Below are 6,793 nucleotides of genomic sequence, written 5' to 3'. Positions count from 1 at the left end.
AGCGCCAATGTTTCTGCCAGCGTTGCATGAGTAATTCACGCACGCTGATATCTGGGGACGCTGCTTTCCAGAGTGCAGAGGTACCGATTCCGAAGAATGAAAAGCCTCCGAACACAGTGGCTTAGTGCTGGCTGTACCTCCGTGCAATAAAAATGTTAATCTTGAGAAAATGTCAAACTTGGCATCAAGTATAATCCTCACAGAAGATTTTTAATGACCGAGTGGTGTATGCCTGTTAGGGCTCAAGGCGACGTCTCTGCTTGGGTTGAAATACAGGACGTCACTGGATGAGGGCCTGCACCATGAGACCCACTTACTTACAGGCTAAGTACCACCTGAGGGACATGCAACTATGGAGAGAAGTGCACGTCGAAGGGACGGCCAGGGATCGGACCAGAGAGTGCAACCAAGAAAGGCCCCCGGGGGATTTGATGCTAAAAACCCAGACAGGCTGTAGAAGAGCCTCGAGCTTCAAAAGACGCAGTGGAATTGCGAGCAGTGGAACCTGAATGTTTCACGAAAGCGTTCCAGCATTTTAAAGGTTAAATCTCCAACTGTCTGCTTACATCTGCGGTGCAAAATATGCTCTGTAATACTAATGGAGCAAACAAACCTCAGAAGAGCACGGCGCGCTTCAACACGCCGACTGCCACGCCGTACAAACCCAACAGGATAATTATATGAGTTTAGCTTAGACTCATTTCTCCCAGCTGTTTGGATTTTAAATATTCAAACTACATATACCCATTTAGATACAGCAGTATTTTATTCTCATGTAACCTGTTTCACCTAATTAGCATTTATTGGATGGCAAGTCATCTAAGCAAAACTAGGTAAAGTCATGATTTTTTTTGTTGTCATGAATGGGATTGATGCTTGATCTCTGGGAACACCACTGGTGAAAAGATTTTCACAAGGGGGGGGGGGGGGGGCACCAGGAGGGGTGCCACTGGAGAATTTGTACCCTTTGAATGCATATAATATTGGGCCCCCAACTCCAATCCAATGATGATTCATATTTGTTCGGGCCCTTGTAATTCAGGGGCACTTGGAATCATCCTAAATTTCCCACCCCCTTTACGAAGCCCCTGAGCACCAATGGCATTACCAGACTGCCAACGTTGGGGTGTGGCGACCAGTGACCGCTCTAGCTTGTATGACTCCCTGGTTTCATCACATACTCATAATGAGAGGAAATCGCTGCATACCTTTATCTTTCATACGTTTGTCTTAATCTTTCCTCTTTTTCCTAAACTGGGCGCCTGATGGTTTAGACCTTTTCTTATCCATTTGTGTTAATTTGACCCTCGAGCATCAATACATCACCCATCCCCAACACTATCAACCAAGAGTCAAAACTACACTGATTCACCTTGTTGGCGTGCAGACTGGCTTAATATTATTCTTAATGATTTCACAAAAATCCTGAAAAAAATTCCAATAATGCCTGTGAAACTGTATATTCATAGTATTATAAATAAATAGTGGTAAAGCCCCTACGTCAGGCTTCTGGTGGGGTAACCTGAGGTCATGCCCCCTTCCATACCTGTCAAGGTTTGGATTTGAAAATAAGGGAAATTTTCCGGCACCCACCACCCCACCACCCCACCACCCCAACCAAGCTCCAGTATCCCTTACTTTTTAAGACAGGTGTACAAGAAATCTAAAATAAAATATCATTTTATTTTCATTACACATTTTCTTTTAATTTCTCATGTTCACTCGTGTGGCTCTCTGGCATTCACTAATGACTTATTATAGATTTGTTGCAGACTTTGTATCCTTGTTGAAGTCGTCACAGAAGGTGAAAGTAAGGTACGTTGTTTTTGGCACACAGCATTGCCATTTTAACCTCCGCATTTATGACCTGGTTAATGTTGTAAATGACCTGCAGACTACTGCAGGTGGCAGTTCTCGCGAGGCTACTGACAGTTCAGTTTGGAGAGGCAGAGGAATTTTTTTTTAAATGATATTATAATACGGGAGATTTACGGGAAAATACTAATACGGGTGGACGGCGGGAAAGAGGGGTAAAATACGGTAGTTTCCCGACCTGACAGCTATGCCCCCTTCCCCATCTCGCAAACGGTCTCCAGCCTAGCTCGCGAACCTGAATCAGGTCGCCCACTCCAACAAGGTTATTTGACCCACAAGGTGACATGATATCATTGACGTGACGTGCAAATGAGCGATAGAAAACCGATCACGTCAACATCACCATTGAGATTTTTTGAGATTGGGGGGAGGGCCTGTTTTTTATTCTTAGTCTCTTAGAACATGCTCCCAGACCCTAGCTCTCAAACCCACGCTGCACTGCAGCCCAGTGGTCACCAACCCTGCTCCTGGAGATCTATCACCCTGCAGAGCTTAGTGCAACCATATCTTAACACACCTGACACAGATAAGTATTGGAGCCAGCTATGTTGAAGCTAAGTTGGCTCTAATACTGAGATGCTGCTGACGGGGACCTGATTATCTATATCAGGGTGCTAGATCTCCTGGAGCAGGGTTGCTGCTGTAGTCCTTCTCAAGACTAGACGCTTGTTCAATTTTCCGGTGTCAAAGACAAAATGGGTGTGATTTGCTCTCTCCACTCTTTTGTTAAATGCATCTCCAGTCCATCACCCAAATGCATCCCCTCTTCCTTTCTCCATGGCCCTATACGCTATCTGGCCCAAAGCAAGTCTTACACAGAGGTGTCCTTCTCTCGTATTCAGATATGCCTCAATTATAAAACGCCATTACCCTAAACAAAATGAGATTTACAATAAATATGATTGCCCCCCCCCCCCCCCCCAATAAAAGACTCTTTATAACCATTAGGAAGAACACACTCCATCAAATGGGCTTTCTTGGCAAATGTGCATAATCAGCCCAAAGTACTAAAGTTAGAAATGGACGGCGGCAGTAATAATTGCATCACATTGAGATGCATTGCCTCTAAGTGACTTTAGCAATTAAAATGGGATTCATGAAAAGAGGCACGTATGAGCGTAATCCCTGACAGGCGCGGACAGCCATAACTCAGAGTAATGTGCTTGGCGGAAGTGGGAACAGCTGTTCTTACACGATCCATAAAACACAGCAGAGATGTACTTTGTCGGAATGCGTTGTTCAGCAGTCATATAAGGTTTTTATTTGTTTTACAATCTTTAGTTTCCTTTGCTTTCCCTTCCTTTTCTCAATCAAAATCATCTCTGGAGTCTCTCAATACACTACATTTCTTAGCATAGAGCTCCCTGCCCAATTTACTCAGCTGTTTCTTAGTAAATTCGAACATAATGCTCCTTCACTTTTAATCAGTGTACTTAATTAAGGGATTTTTTTCCCCTAGATGTGTCCCGCTTTGTGAGACGTAACAACAAATCCGCGCCTGGAACTGGATAAGCGTACTCACAGGTAGAAAAAAAAATACAGCATCAGCTACTCGTCAGTCACGAGGTTAATTGTTAAAGCGGCAACGCTGGGTTTCGCGGAATCCTCGCGCGGCTCTGCCGCCCTGGCAGATGGCTGCCTGTCTGACATAGCGGGCCGCTCTCCCGTCGGTGAACAGCGAAGCAGCGGCTAGGAAGCACAGGCGCTAGGATTAGCCTCAATTAACTCGCCACTCGTGATGAAGATCGGGGGTCAGGAGGAGCAGGTCCTCTGGATGAGGGTCCGGTCAGTCGGCACACAAGGGAGCCGCACGGCTGGACGAATGCATAATAAGCTACGTCAGCAAATAAACACCTGCATACATATTACATCCACCACCAGTTAACCCTTTCTACATCATCGATGGAAAATGAAAGTGGGAAAAAAAGTGAAATTCTGGTGGCATCAAGTAATGACATTTAATATTAACTAACACTCCCTTTATCATACAGAAGCTCAGGGGTTAGCACACTGCTCTTATAAGCCAGGGGTAGTGAGTTCAAATCTCACTGGGGCCTTAGCTTTGGGAGTAGTGTGAGCCTGTGATCCCAAGGTTGCTGGTTCAAGCCTGACCTCAGCACACCTGTTGGTCCATTAGCATGGGCCTTAACCCCCAGCTCCCTGGGTGCTGCTATGGGCGGCTGCCCTTCATGGCCAGCTTGCTCTCACCTACAGAGAGCACATTGGGGGAGACGTAAAGGGAATTTCCCCATCAGGATCTATAACACACCAGTTATTTCTAAAAAAACTGTGAATTAGACTAGTGACCAAAATTTTTAGAGACTGCAGAACTTATCATATGATTAAACACTGGATGATTAAGCAAGTAATTGAAGTAACAGTTGAATAAAGTTTTTTTCTCTAAAAATTGGAAGTGTTTCCACAATTTTGGCCACTATTGTGCACACAATTTTATTAAATTTTATACAAATGTCATTATCATGACAGAAACTCAGAGCACTTGACTAAGAACCTTTATTGACTTTAATAACCATAGTCCACGACAGAGAACCCCAAACTGGGTCTTCCATCTACAATACTAGATCCTCTGCACACTGGCCCCTGAGACCTCAAGACAACTCACTGCAGGAACCAGGTAACCTATGGAGCTTGGAGCTGCTGACTGGATGGGCAGCTCTAGGACGAGGTGTACAAAACACAAACACAAGTGTAGAGGACTGGAACCCAGACCCAGGGAACAGGAACCCAGACCCAGGGAACAGGAAACACGACGGCAGAATTATCACGACAAGCCTTAAAACAAGACCCTGGTTGCGCAGCGTCCCAGCTGGGAAGCTAGGCGGCTAATCAGGACTATGATACCAGCTAAACAGGACCAGAAGACACCAGCAGCCAAAACCTCAAAGCTGGTGACAACTCCGGCAACCCTGACAAAAACACAGAAATAACACAAACGAACTGAAACAAGTGCCACAAACCAGTCAGAATCAAAGAGAAAGACAATGACTGAGCAGCAAGCAATGAGATTCAGATTCAACTACCAATGTCTCAGAGCAAGGTCACACAGGCTAGGCTCACTGACCTTTGGACAATAAAAGTGCATGTATTGTAATAGATAATTTCTTTTGTATTTCAAGAGAACATTTTATTTCCTTTAACATTTCACAGATAAGTACAATTGGTAAACGTAAGCATAATAAAGGTGATATACCCATTCATCAATTTCCCACAGGGTCATGAAGAGCCTGAAATCTGTCCTAGAAGGCAGGGGACACACCGCGGATGAGACGCCAGACCACCACAAGGGTAATAAGAGGCATAATTAAATACAATACATTTTATATGGCTTCCATGCCAAATTAGTAACAGAAGACAATATAGAAGAATGCCGGTAAATGCATGACTTTTATACTGTGTATAGAAAATGAAAACACACAGAAGTACTGCATATTTATAAACAGTATTGTTGTTCAATTGCTGTGTTAGCTAGAAAAATACTAATTCTGAGGACAAAAGGGTGATTCCTACATATCAGTAAATAATTTTCATGCTCGTCAAGACTAATTGGAATAAAGACTCAAGTACTGTGTAATTATCGCTTTTTGCTTAATTAAGTAAATTAGTGCTCCAGGCTAATCTCAGCGATCTGTGGGAAAAAAAATACTCTTTGGTATTAAAATCCTTCTACGCTCCTTTGCACACACTGAGGCCCAGGCAGGGCTGATTCTGATGTTTTTATCTGTATTTTACACTCTCGTCTTTAAATCACCCTCAGGTATTTCGCTATAGACAGCTGTTAGATAAATGGTTGTGCTTGATGGCACACTCCTTTGGTTGCACACAAAGGGAATCATTGATAAAAAATGTGTGCATACAGCACTGTGCAAGGGTCTTAAGCAGTGAAATAAAACTATGCCTAAATGATCGTGACATTGGTGTAAAGCTATGGTATTATGTCTGCCAAATTGTGTTAGACTGTGTTTCAAAACTGCTCCTAAAGTTATCTCTTAAAGAATTTCTTGTTGTTTTTCATTGTGCTATTGTTCATTTGCATATATTCAATGTTGAATTGTCTTTTTTTCTGAGAGGAAATATACTACCCAGATAAATAGCCCTAAACATTTTCTTTGATTGCCTAAGTCTTTTTGCACAGAATTGTATATACACGGATCCTGGAATACTTCTGATCAAGGGAGGGCAGGGGAAGTTATATCCATTTGTCTGGTAGCTTTTCAAAGGGAGAGATATAACATTCTGCATCTTCATTTTCTAAATTGTGGAAACCGGCTCACCTTACGGTATACTTTTTTGTCTCACGATTCACGTTGGAGAAACGTTACATTTATAGGGCCATTTTCAATACGCCAGTCCTCTCACCGGACAGTAGCTAACGTGGTGAAGGGGCAGGAATTCACCAGGTAGATATAGGGGATGATTAGGAGGCCACAGTGGGTAATTTTAGCCAGGACATCGGGGTACCACCCATGTGCTTTCTATAGATGATCAGTTATCTTAAATGGCCTCAGACAGTCAGAACCTCGGTTTTATGTCTCATCCGAAGCACAGCACCATTTTTACAGCACAGTGTCCCTGTCACTGCACTGGGGCACTGGGATCCACACTGACCCAGGATGGGCTAACCTGTTGGCCACAGTGTCCCCATCACTGCACTGGGATCCACACTGACCACAGGATGGGCTAACCTGTTGGCCACAGTGTCCCCATCACTGCACTGGGATCCACACTGACCACAGGATAGACTAACCTGTTGGCCACAGTGTCCCCATCACTGCACTGGGATCCACACTGACCACAGGATGGACTAACCAGTTGGCCACAGTGTCCCCATCACTGCACTGGGATCCACACTGACCACAGGATGGGCTAACCTGTTGGCCACAGTGTCCCCATCACTGCA

This window comes from Paramormyrops kingsleyae, chromosome 12, assembly GCF_048594095.1.
Source record: "Paramormyrops kingsleyae isolate MSU_618 chromosome 12, PKINGS_0.4, whole genome shotgun sequence".
Classification (NCBI taxonomy): domain Eukaryota; kingdom Metazoa; phylum Chordata; class Actinopteri; order Osteoglossiformes; family Mormyridae; genus Paramormyrops; species Paramormyrops kingsleyae.
This window is presented reverse-complemented; position numbering follows the sequence as displayed.